This window comes from Chiloscyllium punctatum, chromosome 8 (assembly GCF_047496795.1).
Source record: "Chiloscyllium punctatum isolate Juve2018m chromosome 8, sChiPun1.3, whole genome shotgun sequence".
NCBI classification, from domain to species: domain Eukaryota; kingdom Metazoa; phylum Chordata; class Chondrichthyes; order Orectolobiformes; family Hemiscylliidae; genus Chiloscyllium; species Chiloscyllium punctatum.
This window is the reverse complement of record NC_092746.1, coordinates 5,087,684-5,104,120: the sequence shown is the minus strand read 5'-3', so window position 1 is coordinate 5,104,120 and position 16,437 is coordinate 5,087,684. Positions and strand designations below refer to the sequence as shown.

General features: G+C 39.4%; 1 long non-coding RNA gene across 1 annotated transcript; it reads left to right on the top strand.

Annotated features, from left to right (window-relative positions):
• Positions 1-6,502: 6,502 nt before the first annotated feature.
• Positions 6,503-13,770, top strand: LOC140480344 (uncharacterized). The gene is made up of 2 exons (XR_011961266.1): positions 6,503-8,902; positions 12,279-13,770. It is a non-coding gene; the product is annotated as an uncharacterized lncRNA (long non-coding RNA).
• Positions 13,771-16,437: the final 2,667 nt, after the last annotated feature.

Sequence of the window (16,437 nt, the reverse complement as noted above, 5' to 3'; positions counted from 1 at the left end):
GCAAGGTGATTTTCAGTCTCCCTCAGTGAACATAGCAACCTTCCCCAGCCATACTGCAGCCTCTTGCCTAGCATATTGTAGGAAACACCCAGGATAAGTTATCCATAAGACTGATGCAAAAGGAATGGGCAAGGTTGAATAGTTCAATTTTCTTTTGTATTACAGCTGTGTTGCTGAAAAAAGTTATTTGTGACTGTATTTGGTGTTATTGAGCAATGTAGACAAAAGGGACATTGTGATGGAGTTGGTGATATCTTTTAAAGAAATAACGGACCCTTTTTGGAGTGTCAACCTCAGCAATGTGAATGCTTTTGCTCTGCTCAGCTGCACAGTTGCTTTCCCTTTCTCCTCCATCTCTTGAGATGGGCTCTGGATTGCAAGTGGTAATGGCTGGGCTCTCAAAATGTGAGGTTTTGAAGAGACCAGAAGATTATCATGAACGTGGGGCTGGATTTGATGACCACCATCACCAGCAACCCCCACCCCCTCCACTCCCCAAATCACCACCATCACTGTCCCCAGCAGAAACATCAATGGAAGCCCATCTTTAAGAAAGCCTCACAGACATCAAATAGTTCATTGGGCGTTTGTTGACTTGAAGTGAAATTTTACCTGTCAGCAGCAGGAAGTCCATCCTCAGAGAGATGCTCACAAACCAGAGGATGGTAGCCTTTTAGCACCTGCAGTGTCACTGGGAGTGCTCGTCATTGCTAATACTAAAGCAAGGTAGGAGACCAGTCCTAAATCAAGAGGAAACGCAGGACACTATGAAATGGGAATGGAGACCAGGGTACAAAAGCTAGCGGAGGAGGGAAACCACTTGGAGAGACCAGTTACATCTTGTGAAGGGTGACCTTTCAATGGGTCCAGGGAAAGCTTTCAGAAAGGACACTTTGGGTCTACTTGTTAAATCTAATTAGTAGTTTGATGTGATCCCAAGTGACCATTATTTGGCCACTTAAGGGCCTTTTAGCAGGCTGGTACTGGCAGGCTTGATGCACCCTGCATTTTACATGCCTCTCTCACCTCCAACCTTGCCAATGGAGGAACATAATTCCATGCTACAGAGTTACTCTTGGTCACACATTACAGAGAGCATCCTGATCAATGAAAGCCATGAAGCATTTGCTTCAGGAGTCTCCTGGCTTGTTCCGGTGATGTTTATGAGTGGCTCCATGGATTTTGAAGAAAGCTGTCTGACTTCAAGTGATGGAATGCTGGAATTGGGTCATGGTTCATGTATGTATCTTGTCACTCAGCAGCCATCTTGGAGATATTTTAGACTGGTACATGATGAAAGCTGCCAGGCTGATGGGCATTTGCTGCATTGAATTCCTAGATGTGGTCAGACGTGAACATTACATTGAATGTATGGTAATACCTGTACTGAAATATCATAACACTTTCTGTTTCAGGAGTGAATGGGGTGTTACCAGGACATCTATTGACCAAATGTAGTATTCTAGAGGCATATCAGGCCTTTTGAGTTTAGATTAGATTAGATTAGATTACTTACAGTGTGGAAACAGGCCTTTCGGCCCAACAAGTCCACACCGCCCCGCCGAAGCGCAACCCATCCATACCCCTACATTTACCCCTTACCTAACACTACGGGCAATTTAGCATAGGCAATTCACCTAACCTGCACATCTTTGGACTATGGGAGGAAACCGGAGCACCCGGAGGAAACCCACGCAGACACGGGGAGAACGTGCAAACTCCACACAGTCAGTCACCTGAGGCAGGAATTGAACCCAGGTCTCTGGCGCTGTGAGGCAGCAGTGCTAACCACTGTGCCACCGTGCCGCCCTTGTCTCTTGATATTGTACAGTCAGTATGTTTGGATGTAGGCATCCATGTCATTATATTCTGCAGGTCATACTGGAAGTGGCTAGCAATGAGCATCGAAAACTCAGGTAGGCCAAGCTGTATAACTTAAATTTTGAGGTGATGGAGTCATCAGGGCCAAAGTAGGTTCATGAGGATGATTGCATGCTGGATGAGCATGACCTCAGTTGGAAACGATGCAGGCAATTGAGATTTTGAAGAGCTGAAGGGATGATGGATAAGGAATCATTGTAGAATCAAGTCTGAAGCCGACCAAGCAAGTTTTAATGTTGCAGCAAATCATTAGGAAGTTTGATAGGATGTTATAGTTTATTGTGAATGGAATTTAATACAAAAGTAGGGAGATTAGATCTGGAGTATGCTGTATGCTGATCTCCTTATTTAAGGAAGGATGTAAATTCATTGGAAAGAGTTCACAGAAGTTTTGCAAGGCCAATGTAAGATCTGAAGAAGACACATATCAGAGTTGAAATGATGCTGTTAGACTTGCTGAGTTTCTTCAGCACTCTCTGGTTTTGTTTTAGATATGCAGCATCCGCAGCAATTTGTTTTCATTTTTCCCGGAATGGGCAGAATGGGGTATGAAGAATTGGAAAGGCTAAGCTTGGACCTGCTGGAGTTTTGAAGAGGAAGCAGTGACTTATAACATGAGATCCTGAGGGGTCTTGACAGGGTGAATGTGGAAAGGACATTTCCTCTCATGGGAGAATCTGGAACTAGGGGTCACAGTTTGTAAATAAGTATTTGGCCACTAAGAAAGAGGTGAGGAGAATTATTTTTTTCTCACAGAGGGCTGTGATTCTTTGGAACTCTCTTCCTTAGAAGTGTTGGAAGTGTCTTCAAATATTTTTAAGGCAGAGGTAGATAGATTCTTGATAAGAAAGAAGATAAAACATTATCAGGGCTACGTGGGAAGGTGGAGTTGAGGTTACAACTGCTCCTTCAGATTGGACATAACCATATTGAACGGTGGAGCAAGACCAAGGACAGAGTGACCTCCTCCATCGAATTTGTATGTTTGCATAATATTGCATTTCAATTTAAGGAACAATCTTTACCCACTATAACCTTAGCCATCCAGCTTACTGTCCCTATGGGAATCCAAATAATTGTGGCTGACTGTAAATTGAAAAGAGCTGCTGAGGTCAGTTGGAAGTCAAAGGCTGCCTCTAAGTTTTAGGCTTCCAGTCAACACTGGACTTTCCTTTTCTTTCGTAAAGATTATTGTCTTGTTTTTAATGTCTGGTGAATTAACTTGTAGCAAGTCTTTACTCTTCACGTTATGGACAACAGTAACAAAGACAGTATCAGTAAATAAATCTGATACATAACATTCACAGCAAATATCACTGCTCATGGAATCTGATCCTTAGAGCTTTGGGAAGTCTCTAAGGGACCTATGCCTCGATTACTCTAGTTCAGGAAACAGCATTCTTATTACAAGTCAGTGACACATTCTAACTGTGATCCATGTGATTTTACTTTGGTAGCAATACCAATTATTGAAAACGTTGTTTCTGAATGAAGTCATTAATAGAATCTAACATATTTATCCAAAGGGGTTTTTGCAGACATTCAATTTCACTTCCTTGAGATGAGGCAGATTGAAGGAACCACAAAGGTCTGTGATATCTTCCATTCCATCCTCCATGACTGCAATCTCTTACCATTAGATGTCAGTCCTGATGAAAGAGGTGTCTGTAACACTGACAATTTTCCTCTCTAAATTTCTAGTGGTATGTGCTCCATATTAAACAAGTACTCTGCATTGGTGATATGGTACACTTGGTATAGCTTGAGAAAGGCAAACAGAAGTCATTCTGGCTATTCTTTTTGAATAATTGACTCAAGATTCTCAATATGAGACTTGAGCTATGATCTGTCCTTGGGTAGAACTGGATGGAAGGATGGACAGACCACTTCAAAAGCTTCTTGAAAAGGCATCTGCTGCTTTTCTCTTTATCTTTCCTCTCATACTTCTTTCAAGCAGTCATGACCGTATGTTGGTCAAACATCCAAGATTGAGTTGAAAAGAGTGGGTCTGGAAACGCACAGCACATCAGGCAGCATCCATAGGAGCAGGAGAGTCAACGTTTCGGGCATAAGCCCTTCTCTTTTAGAGTTCCACACTAAGTGGCCCTTATTAACTCTGTACCCAGCAATTTAATCTGAATTATAGACTCCAATAATTAATTAATGATCGAGGTAAAACTGTATAGAATCATTACAGTGTGGAAACAGGCCATTCAGGCCAGCAAGTCCACACCAACCCTCTGAAGAGTAACCCACCCAGACCCATTCCCTTACCCTATATTCACTCCTGACTAATGCAACTACATTATCCCTGAACACTATGGGCAATTTCGCATGGCCAATTCGCCTAACCTGCACATCTTTGGATTGTGGGAGGAAACCGATGCATCCAGAGGAAATCTGCATTGACACAGGGAGAAGGTGGAAACTCCACACAGTCACCAGAGGCTGGAATCAAACTCGGGTCCCTAGCGCTATGAGGCAGGAGTGCTAACCACTAAACCACCATGCCACTCTATGGCTTACCATTTGCTCGTATTGAGTGAACAGAAGACCATACATTAGAGAAATCCTTTCAACGCTTCTATTTTGATGTGTGAACTGAACATATGATGGTGGCATTGCTATAGTTTTCGAATTTCTAAGGTCCGGCTTTATCAGCCTGAATGACTTCACCTAAGGTAGGAAACTATACTTATAATTCAGGGGAATTATATATCAGCAGCACCCGCCCCCACCTTAGCTGACCCGAATATTATGGAGGAGAAAGTGAGGACTGCAGATGCTGGAGATCAGAGCTGAAAATGTGTTGCTGGAAAAGTGCAGCAGATCAGGCAGCATCCAAGGAACAGGAGAATCGACGTTTTGGGCATCAGAATATTTCTCCCCGAATATTATGGAGAAGAGTTGATGCCTGCTGGAGACACTCCAGCCTGGAGAAGGTGAAGGATGTACTATCTTATTTTAGCGATGGTTTGAGATTTTCTCCCAGGTCTCAGTGTTAGATCCACAGCTCAGCTGTGGAATTTCTCAATGAAGCCCCAAATTGCCCTGGCATACCTTCTTGGTATAGGGGAGGGAAAAGATAGGGGCATGGAAACAGGTTGAAGCACTACAGTCAACCTATTTCTTTTTGCCCCTGTTTCCTCTATACCTAAATTGCGCCAAATAGAATCCTCATCCAGAAGGGGTTGAGAAACAATTCTCGGATAGCCAGTGTTCAGTTCATAGTTGACTCCTTTCTTGACATGAATGCAATTTACACCTTCTCTGTTCCCAGAAATATTGAGGTCTATGACTTTATTGGGCAGCTTCTTCATTAGACTGGCATTTTGCTTTGAACCAGCCTTCCTCCTCCCTTTGGACACAATCACTTCTTGAAGAGTGAGTGCTAACAGTTGGAATATAGGGTATGAGATTTATTTTATGGTTTTTGAAAAAAAAACTTTAACTGTTTATCTGTGAAATAATTGGGTATCTTCACTTTTCTCATGCTCATTCAATCATTTGTGCATGGAGATGCACGGTTTAGCATACAGAGATGCCCTCCATGATGAAAAGCTCTGGATGATGGCTTGCCTCCTTGACATGATTGTGTATTAATGTAACTACTTAAGTCAACATCATGGAAACCTGATCGGGGAATGGTAAGGGCAAGTGTATAATTGGATTAATTAGTACCAATTCTGCCACACACAGTGAACGATAAAGATTTGAGAGGTAATTTCCCTACCAACATTGATAGGATAACAGAGATATAACAGATAATCTGTGTATAGATGGCCTAGTAACTTGAGACTAATTTTGAATAATTTTCCTTTTCTGGGGAAATAGATCCTCAGTGCATGGGAAAAAAAAAATGCCAATGGTACGTCAATGCTAAAAATCACACAACACCAAGATATAGTCCAACAGGTTTATTTGGGAGTGCTAGCTTTCCGAGCACTGCTCCTTCATCAGGGAGCTAGTGGGGCTTGATCATTGGACACAGGATTTATAGCACAAGATCATACTGTCACGCAGTCCACCCCAGCCCCAACACCTGCACCACCTCATCACGTCTATGCTGTCATTTGTTAATTGGGTCTTTATTTATGATCCACTCTGAATTTAATGGTCGAACTTTCAGTTCAGGTCTCTATTTCCTTTCGTCATCTTACTATTTACTTGATGTTTTGTTAATTTTTAGATATGAACCAAAAACTGTAGCATATTGCATTTCATTAACAACGACATGGTCTCTTTAAAAGATAAAATAGGTATGCTAGATGAGAACCTATATATCATATAAAAGTGATGTACTAGGACTATTACCAGCTGGGGGCTCTACAGGGCTCTTTGAGTGGAAGAAGGCTGACAGCAACATCCATTTGAAACATGAAAAGAGCATCATACATGCAGAATACATATTCAGCTTCAATCTGTATATAAATCAGAATGTACTGGAAGTCTGATACATTCTTTTCAGGGATGCATTAAATGATTGAGTGAAATGCAATTGTATGAATTCTCTGCTCTGAAATAAGAAAAATATTGATACTTGTGTCTCATTTAATCAACAGCAGTCACAAAGACAGTGTTTCTTCCCCTATCATCGATCCGTGAGTGCAAAGGTGATAAATATTATCTTTATACTGATATTCACTTGACATTTCTGTAATAGTAATTGTATTCGCTTGTCAGGCAGTAGGAAATTTGTTTAACATCTATTATAAATTCTGAGTACAGAAACAATAACTCCACTTCTCACTGACTGACAGCAAGTGGCACCTGGGGATGTCACCCCCCTCGAAAATTCTGAAAAGCTGGGGCACCGGACTTCATAATAAATTGAGAGTAGGAGGAATACTTTTAGAAGATTGCTTATTAAATTGGACAAAAGCTGTCTCGCTCCTGGTGATGTCTCAAGATGCCCTCTGCCTGCATGCAAACTGCGTGTATGACTGAGAGCCATTTGCATTACCCTGCAGTCATTTTTATATGTGAAGGTAATGAAGTTGTCAGTGCTGCCTCAGTATGGCAGAACTGATATTCAAATGGAGCGTCCCCAGCTGATCTGTAAGCCCCTGTATTACCAACTGAATGATCCAATTATGCACAGCAACTGCAGCTTTGTTTCTAGGTAGGCGACAATATGTCCGCCCCGGGATCCGAATGCTACAGCACAATTAATCCATTGACTGCTAATGAGTGTAGCTGAGTCATGTTCTTTCTGAATCTCTCTCTCTCTTTATATTAAAAAAAATTGTGTTGAATGTAAATATCTACTCGTGTTTACGTGCATGTTGTGACAATATTTATTCCGAGCTAATTTCTGTTTTGTCCACCTTCCTGTATAAAGAAGAACAAAACCAAAGAGGAAATAAAGATTTCAATCAGGAAATCTGTGAAAAGATGAAAAGGCCAGCCAATGGGAACTGATGGTGCTGAAGTGCCACTCTCAATGGGTTTGGACAAAACTGAAAAATGTTGGTAATATCAGATCTATCGGCTGATTACTGAAGCATTCGATTTTTGCAGTGTCAATTCATCAATGTCTACCTGGTTATATTTAACACTTTCTCCCATTTCCAATGCATCTGCTGGGATCGCTAATCTTTGTCACATGATATCTGTCTCACAGAAAGGTCAATGGACCATTGTGGGGCCTCATGGTTGCTGCCCCCAGCTGGCTTACTGCTCTGCCTGCCATGGCTGACAGCAGATGGAGCCGGGGTGTCTTGCAGGGCCAAATGGGACCGCAGCTCCAGCTCCTGAAATATTAATGGAACAAGTCAAGCTATCAATAGCCCGTGCCTGACTACCTCTCTCTGCTCCCACACAACTGAATTGTTCTGTTTTTTTTAAAATCTAAAATATTTATCTGTGTTTTGTCTTCTAGTACTAACAATGATGACTTTGTGATTTTCTCCAGCAGGCTTGAAGAGTGAAATCAAATCTTCTCTCTTTACCATGCCAATTCATCAGCAGGGCTGCTCACTACCATACCCCCCCCCCTTGCCAGAGACAAATGGCTTAAAAAATTTAAAATCAATCATTAACAGATTAGCTGTTAGTTCAAAGTAAATAGCAATCACCCTATTAAGCATCAGCCTGAGTGTGATAAAGGTGAAGGGTAATTGGGAATGAGGATGTTTTTTGGTAATGTGCTTATCGGACAGTCCAACTCAAGTCTGCTTCTTTGTTTGTTTCTGTAATTACAGATGGAAAATGCCATTGTGAGAATACCCAGAATACACAGCAAGCACAGATGCTAAAGCACCGCACAGACACGACGGTGGCAGCTAACTGACACCTCAGACCTCAATTAATTTTGGTCTGTCACACACCCATTGAATCCTTGCATTCGGCTGCCATTTTAACCCTTCTGAGTATTTATTTGTCGAGACTAGGGTTGCCACCTTTTGGTAGGTTTGGAGTCAGACAGGGGATGGCATGGACAGCCTGCATACATTTCATGTGCTGAAAAAAATCACTAAAGCTTTTTGTGACTAATATCTCCATATCATTAATATGCAGAAAAATGCAATTGAAAAAATAAATAATTTTAATATTTGGTTTCATTTTTGAAATATCCAGTTGGATCCAAAGCTGGAGTGGAGCGAGGGTAAACAATGCACATTTTCAGTTGTGCCAAACAACTACGTTTTAAAATTGTATAAATTAAATTATTAATAATTAGTGTTTTAAATAATTTTTATCATTTATAACAATTAAGGCAAAAATCCCAGATTTTAAAGTTGTGTTTCACTTTTTAATGTTTTATGTGTAAGTTGCTTTGATCCTTTACTAGTCACCTTGACTTTAATAACGGAAAGAAAAATAATTTTTACTCTTGTGTATTTTGTTCAGCAATAGTAAAGTGTATTGTTATTGAGGATTGCAGTTCATGGAGGATATAAGAAACATTACATCGTTTTTTCCATAAACATCTCAATATTCATTCAGCATATGAAAGAAATATTCCCAGTCTACTGAAAACTGACTGATTTGTATCCAAAAATATAAATGTCTGCTACAAGTAAGTGAAAAGCTATTAATTTGAAACTTATTTTTTTCCTGTCTTCTCAACATCACTTGTAATTGTTTTTCAAAACAACCCATTAAATGAATATTTTTAATATTGAGCATAAGTTAAAAAGCATCACATAATATAGGAGGCTATTGAGCCTGTTGTATCTGTACTAATCCTTTGAAAAATCTGTCCAATCTGTCCTACTATCTTGCACTTTATCCTTAATATTTTAATATCATTTAGTATTATGTCCTTTGAAGTATACCAATACCTAGTGTTAATGGGTTAGGGAGATGTGGAGGGTATAGGGAAGGTTGAGGAAATAAAGAAAACCAGTGTTAATTATTATTCTTGTTAGAAACAAGCTCTCTCATCAGAATGAGGGACATATGATGACATTTAAGAATTCAGTGCTTGAACAACTAATGAGGAGATCCATTGTTCCCAAGTCAGATTTGATGCACAGTAGTTTCTGTTTGTTCTGTGTTCCAAGGACCACTTCAGTTATTGTTGAGAAAGACAAAACAAATTTCATAAAGCACTCTTTCTACTGAAGACTATGAAGACTTCCATCTTATCTTCCTGGGCTGGATTCAAGCTCAGATATTAAGGATATGGGAAGAATGTGTTAACTTGATGCCTAACCCAGTTCCAGTTTCTTTGTGCACTCACTGAGAAACTGGGTTCCAGGACATCGTTGATTCCTTTTCTGAAGCATATGACAAAATGGATCTTTCACTAAACACAGAACTCAGTAAAGTCCTCTTCTAACCAGTACACATAGCAAAACACTTGCCCCTGTCAAGTAAGGTCAATGGCAAGATTATGAAAAATTTCTGTATCTTGCAAGCCTCCTCTCAATAAGTCTCCTCTCAAGGCTCCCTGCCACCAACTGGATTCATTATTCCCATTGACCAACCAGGTTGCACCATATACCTGTCTTCACCTATCCCCACTTCACCACCCTGCCTTTGCCTCCCCCTTTATCTGCAGCTCTCCCCACATCCACCCTCAGTCCTGAAGAAGGGTTATACCTGAAACACCAACTTCTCCACCTCCTGATGCTGTTTGGCTTGCGGTGCTCTTCCAGCCTCCTCCGGCCTGTCCTCTCAATGAAGGCAGACAAAGACAACAAAATTCATCATTACTATCAATTTGCTAGCTCAGCCTTTTGGCTCACTAAGAAAAACTGTATTGGGGGACCAAGTTCTCAAACTGAGGCCACAGATTTAGTTAACTCGTCAGCAGTGATCCCCCTACAGCTTAATGATTTGGAACCTTGGATAAGCCACAACAGGTATTGGAAGCAGGCCAGGACTTCATCCTATAGACTGGAGATTTTCTTATGTGGAGGCGTTGAGTAAGTTGGCCCTGTACTCATTGGAATTTAGAAGAGTCAAAGGCAACCTTATTGAATTATACAAGAATCTTAGGGGACTTGACACGGAAGATGGGGAAAGTTTGTTTCCCCATGTGGGAGAGTCCAGGATCAGAAGGTGTAATCTCAGATTAAGGGATCGCCACTTAACTCTGAGATAATGAGGAATTTGTTTCTTCCAGAGGCTAGTAAATCTGTGGAATTCCTTACCACAAGAAGGCTGTGGAGGCTGGATTGTTAAGGTTATTCAAGGCTGAAATAGACTTTTAATCAGTAAGGGAATCGAGGATATGGGGAATAGCCAGGCAAATGGAGTTTAGGATTATCAGATCAGGCATGATCGCATTGAACACTGGAGCAGACCTGATAGGCCATATGGCCGAATCTTGCTTCTACATATTGGTCTAATGGCACCTCACATAGCAGTGGGTAAATGCTGCCAGCATTATTTTCACGGAATCCTCCAAATCCGTGGCTCAACATGTGGTTCCACAACAATAGCTTATCCCAGGCCAACATGCCCAGCATTGAGATGTAAATCTGTAAAAACCAGCCCTGTGTCCTGCTGAGAAGATTATATTTGAGAGTGTGTTGCTGGGAAAGCACAGCAGGTCAGGCAGCATTTGAGGAGCAGGAGAATTGACATTTCGGGCATAATTTCTTCATCAGGAATGCCGGGGGCAGGGAATGGCTTATTTTGAAACATCAATTCTCCTGTTCCTCGGATGCTGCCTGACCTGCTGAGCTTTTCCAGCAACACTCTCAACTCTGACCTCCAGGATTTGCAGTCCTCACTTTCTCCCGGGACGATTATATTGTTCATACGCCTAATATCAGACTCCCACATCAACTGCTCTACATGGAACATGGTGAAGGAACCTCTCAGGGGGACAGCAAGAATTCTTTAGGGATCCTCAAAGTATCACTGAAGATTTTAAACATGCCTGTCATTTCTTGGGAGCCCCCGGCCTGTGATTGTCTAAATAGAGGAGGCTCAAGGCACCGAAAACATTGAGACTTTATCGGGAGGGTTCAGAGTTGAAGCTGAGGTAATGGAGGCAGCACCCAGATCTCCAACAGTTCATTTGCACAATCCTTCAAACACCAACTGCCTGCAATATCGTACACTGAATGGATAGTCATTTCAGAACCCATCAAACCAGAGTGGAAGCAAGCCATCATAGATCACAAGGGACTGCCTAAGAGGAAGAAAGAGATCCAGTTCCAATGCTTTAAACTTTTGTTACATACCTGACAGGATCATAAGGAAGAAATTCCTCCTTATCTCTGAGTTAAGTGGTGACCGCTTAATCTGAGATGACACCTTCTGAATCCTAGACTCTCCCACACAGGGAAACAACTTTCCACATCTTTCCTGTCAAATCCCCTAAGATTCTTATATAATTCAATAAGGTCATCTCTCATTCATCTAATGGGCACGGGGCAAACTTTCCCAACCTTTCCATGTAAGAAAATCTCCCCTGCTGTCAGAATTTCAGTTCTACGTCCTCACTAAAGTGCAACCAGGTGGTTACAACTACTTGCTGTGAATAGACAATATTTAATGGAGATTGAGGGTGGTCTGAAGGCTATATCTCTCAACCTGACATAAATTAAACTAACTAGAACTGACTGGGTTCAGGAAAGTACAGAGAGAACATAGGTACGGAAAATGTAATCAAAGACTACAGGCACTTGATATGAAACAGCACAAAAAAAATGACAGACTCTTATAATCTCAGAACTCTGGACAATACAGTCATGTTGGACAACTTTTATGTAGTTCAATACGAACTAAACTTCACACATTACCAATGCTAGTACTAAATATTAATTTCTCATACAATCTGTTTGTCAAATGGATTTTGCTTTACAGTGTAGGTTGGAAGAGAGAATTTAAGACCACAGAATCTTAAAGAAAACCATTTTGTTCTCAAATTCTGGCATTCATTTAAGCTATAATGCTGTTTTTTTTTGTAGTTATACTCACTTTATCTTTTGCAGAATGTGAACAGCTGGATCTCCAAGAAAGCTAAAAGTCTATGACCGTACCCTCTGACTTCTGCAGGTTACCTGAGAGTGTGCAGTGTGAAGTGGATGTCTGTTTTGGAGACACCAAATTCTTTGATGCCATCTTAGATTAAGCTTGACACTGATGTGCATTTTCCATATTGTCTAGTTAAAAAAATTGACCTTGCCTGGGTATTTGATTTTGCTAGAATTACACCATCTATCGATTCCATTCAGAAACTATACTGACAGGAGTCGTGGGGATAGGACTTTTGCTTAATTAATTGCTCAACATTCAGAAAAAGTTGTCGTCTAGCTGAAGCACATGAAGGAAGAGAAATTAAAATAAGGGATCAAAATTTGTCCTTTGATCTATACACCTACTTTCAAAACCATCAGAAGTAAGGGAGGCTCAACATAATTCACGTAAGGTTCCATTTAACATGTCAAAATAAAGGAAATAAGCAACAAGGAATGATGGCTAGTAAAGGGTGACATTCTGGTTCTTTCTAGAACCTTCAGTAAAAGAAAAAGGTGATTACAATCACTGGGGTGTAATCGTCCATAGGACTAGAGAAATGTGCTGAAAGCCAATGTGATTAAGGGATGCTGCTTGTGAATACTAATAGAACAGACAGAAAATAGGAACATATGTGGCTTATTAGTCCCTTGCAAATTTCCTGCATAGAATGGTGCACTGGCATCAGTAATAAAATAAATGGTATTTTTTGAATTTACATGTACGCAGTGGTTCAGATATAATTTAATTCTAATCATGATGGAGTGAAATGTAATCAGTAATTTTAAGTGTGCAAACGTCCATACAGAAATGGACCTGTTCTATTTGAAAACAGATCTCAGAGGAAAACTGCAATATGCTCCATCTATTCATTCGGTTTCATCAAAGTGAAAGAACAACACGGTTCAAATTCTCTGCTACATGAGAAAGGTCAGAAGAACGAAACTATGGAGGTTTTCCATGATTAAAATTTGAAAGCGTTCTGTGTATCTGAGAAATGTCACCATAGCAACAACAATATCATGGACACAAAATGTACTATTTAAAAAAAATCATTTTCCTTCAACTACTATAATTGCCTATTTCTATGGTCCATTGGCTGTTAACCTTGAAGTGACTAGGGTAAAGCAAGCAAGACCTGCTCTGTCAGAACACTCTCCAGGCTGACCTCTTGCGGTTCTGGGGAGGATGCTACCATGACAACCACGACAGATGTCAGCTAACCAATGTATAGTTGAGAAAGGCTCCTGTATTGTGAGAATCGATCTTGTAATGGTAATATGGAGTGCATTCACCACACTGCCATGTGTTCTGCACTGAAACATTTATTTTATCTAGCAGTAAGAGGAAAGCTTAAAAGAAATGAAATGAGTTTGACCTTTTTTCCAAAATGCCAGTCTTGCTATACTGCATCACCGTAGTATTTAATATGAATAAAAGAGTGAAAGCATTACGTTTCTAATAACATTTTTAACACATTGACTCTTTTTATGTCATTTTTTTCTGTGGCCAATTTCTAGGAAGTCGGAGTAGTAATAGAATGTTATTGTTCTCTTGTCTGTGGTTGTTCTGATGTCATCTCAAAACACACATAATTTTTGATGTGATATGCTGCTGTCATTTGTACAGCAGGATATTTAATCATGTATCCCCCACAGGTAAAACTGACAGGAGCCATTCCTTCAAGTTTAATCAATAAGGTCCCTTTTCCAGGTCCATAAAATACTTTGCTAAACCTTTGAAGTGACCACACTTGGCTGCACATTGAACAGAGTGCAACTGTATCCTGAGATATATTGTAACATGAGAACACTGGCAAAGTGGCATCAAAGGAAAGAATTGCTTAGGCACTTCCATAGAACAATGGGAGAATGTGTCTTGCACTTTTGTCTCTCCGACTTTGAGGCAAACGCCAGTGCTTGAGCAAGCTATTAACAAACACTCTTAATTGGATGTTCAAAACAAATGCAGATGTGAATTTTCTTGTCAACCAGGAACAACTAGGCTTTGACAAGTATGAGGTGATCTGGATCAGCTTCTAGTCAAAAGGTCCTCATGCCCCATGTCCTTGTTCAAATCTCATTTGTGTATATGCTCATAAAAATGTGATGATAAAAGTGGGAACAGGTTATATTATAGTTGGGCCTAGTGTTTATTGATGTGTGGATGGAGGAGGTTTGGAGTGGTTTGCATTGTTGGTGGCAATGTAGTGTTGCTGACTCTAACCTAAATGGAGAATAGTAATTGCACCATTTCATAGCTTAGACTCATCAAAACAATTGATCAGTTTTTTTCCTTCTTCTCTATTTACGCAAAGTTAATATGGTTTTTAACAAATATATATTTAAAAGGGACAAACCTTTCCAGTTCTTAATGAAAAAGATATTAACTGATATTACTTCAAAGTTAAATTAAATCCAATAATTTTACAATAAAATTATTTGCCCAATCAAAAATGATTAAAAATAAGAGTTCCACTATATTAAAAGCCATCAAAATAAATGTGATTTTACTCGAATTTGAAATCATAGAAAAAATTCTATCATACAAAGATTTTACTGTGCAGGACTGAAGGCTGAACTTGGGAAATACTGAATAGGAAATATCACCTTTGGAAATAAATACCAAAATAATGGTCTTTGCAATGAATATTTTAAGAAATATATTAGAAAATTATATCTTATCCAAACCTATTAAGGTATTAAATATTTCCACATTATAAAAGATTATTTAACTCATTTTTATTTGCTTTCTGCAGAAAGACTTAAGTTACAACGCTTGCCTCATAAGAAATCTTACTTTATTTTTCTTAATTGCAGCCATAAGATTAAGTATTTAATCAAATATTAGTGAAGAGTCATTTTTAAGTATAGAAAATATAAATGATTATTAATGCATATTTCGAATCAAAATTGCACTATCTGGTGTATAATTGTAATTATAAATTAACAAGCAGCCTCCATTTTTAGGTGGTTTGAATTAGTCCGATCCAGATTTACTTAATCCAATCACTAGCGGAAATGAAGTGTAGCATCAAGTAAAATAATCTGATTTCAAGTCAGACACAGTCTGCAATCAAATGAAGCTCATAAAAATAGCAACAATCAAATGTTTAACAAACAAGAAGGGAAAGATCTGGTAAATTTCAGTTAGATGCACAATAATAATAGAATGAAAATAAGAGGGAGTTACATGGGTGTGACCCAATCAATGCTGGAGAATTTTTTCTGTAAACATTGTCCACATCATGGAAATAATTTATAATGCTTAACTCCCTTTCAGATATAATACCTTTTCTAAAACACATTTCTTATATTTTGCATAACTCTTGTCAGTGCTAATTTATTAAACTAGCTATGTTACTGGTGGATTAAAGATTCTTGTGTTAATTGGATAAACTGTTAATTCAGAACTGTTGATGAAATAATCACTTAACAATTCTGCTATTACTTGTGGGGACAGTGAGGAACAAGCTTTTTTTTTAATGTGCATGATTGAATATTTAACATGGTGTTTTAAGTTATGTTAAAATTCCAATGACAGCATGAGGTTTGATTTCATTAAGTGAATGTACAATTATTTATTTTGTTTGGCAGACATAACAAGAGAGCAAGTAATACTGACCGGTTTATTCTGTAGTATGTGAGGACACCCAACTCCCTCAATTAGCAAAGGATAATTCCCAAAATGGTTAGTATACATTGCATCATGCCAATTGAAGCAAACCAATAAGCCCCACAGATATCAGCATCTGACAGCACTCCTGGTGATCGTACCTTCAGTTTACAAACATAGTACAAGCTTTGAAGCAAAGCTTGTTTTTTAAAATAACTTGGCTTTTAGGTCTGGATGATTGTGAATAAACAGGCCTTGTCTGGCAATTTGGTACTGTGCTCTGTGATCTGAACTAAACCCTAAATCTAAGAACTAGGTTCTTACTATTATTCGAGCACTTACATGCAAATACTATTATGGAGTTGTTCTGAAGTTAGCTCTGACAGTCTGTTGTGTGTCGACCATATATTCAGTTGGCTTTTGTATTCTATTAAGTCAGAGTCAGACCACATCCCCTTCTTCCTCATCATAAATTAATATTATAAATATAACAATTTAGAGCAGTGAAACCTGATAAAT